The following is a 1093-nucleotide window of genomic DNA, read 5'->3' as shown; positions in this document are numbered from 1 at the left end:
TTTGGGAAGGAATAAAAAATTAACAAAATTATAAACATATAGGTACATCTAAATGAACACAAATTATATAAAATATATATAGCAACAATAATAATTAACTCTTCCAAGGTTTAAAACTAAGTAAGAGAGAGGGTCAGAGAGCTGCCTCAGTTGTTAAAAGGGCTTGTTACTCTTGTAAGAAACCTGAGCCAAATGGTGGCTCAAAATCATTGGTAAGTCCCTTCCCAAGGGATCCAATGCCTTCTTCTGACCTCTGCAGGTACCAGGCACAAACATGGTACACAGACATACTGGCAGGCAAAATAGTTATGTACATAAAATAGAAATAAATAAATCTAAAGGCACTTAATATCGATGAAATTAGAATGTGGTCTGAATATAGCACAGGAATTGGGAGATGGAATAAATGTGTTAAAGTGTCCAACGATTGTGGCATTGGTATTAAAGATTAATGCTGTATCAGATAAATCACTAAGTAGCACTGGAAAAGACTGCATACTCAAAAAGCAAGTAGAGGGAAGAAATAAGTATATCTTAACCTTTTAATCATTGTAGGAACTGGGAATATAGCTCTGCCAGTACAGTGCTTTCTATACAAGCAAGAGCACCTACAATCAATCAAACACATACTTTAACAGGCTGAATGTGGTGGGCATGCTTGCAATCCCAGCAATGAGGAGGTGGGAACAACCCATTTCTCAGTGCACTTTTACAGAAGCTTGAATATCATGTTCCCCGAGGAAACACTTTGACACAAAGCAAAGTTACCCTCCCTACCCAATGTCTATTCTGTATTATCTATATAGAAGACATATTATAATACTTGTGTATATGAACATGTGATAATGAAGACGTTATTACAAACTTGATAACTTTATGGAGAATTTTCCATTGAGCATAAATGTATTTTAAAATCAAATGTCAATTGTTCAAAATTATGTTATCCTTGCAACAACTTTTTAAAAATCTCATTTTCTCCACATGTCTTTGTATGTGTCCTTTCCTTACACACCACCCTCCCTTGGATTTAGTTTGTTTTTTGTTTTTGGGTTTTTTTGTTTGTTTTGTTTTTTGATTGTTTGTTTTTTGAGAC

Source organism: Mastomys coucha, unplaced genomic scaffold (assembly GCF_008632895.1).
Source record: "Mastomys coucha isolate ucsf_1 unplaced genomic scaffold, UCSF_Mcou_1 pScaffold8, whole genome shotgun sequence".
Taxonomy (NCBI): Eukaryota; Metazoa; Chordata; class Mammalia; order Rodentia; family Muridae; genus Mastomys; species Mastomys coucha.
Note: the sequence above shows the minus strand (reverse complement) of the source record.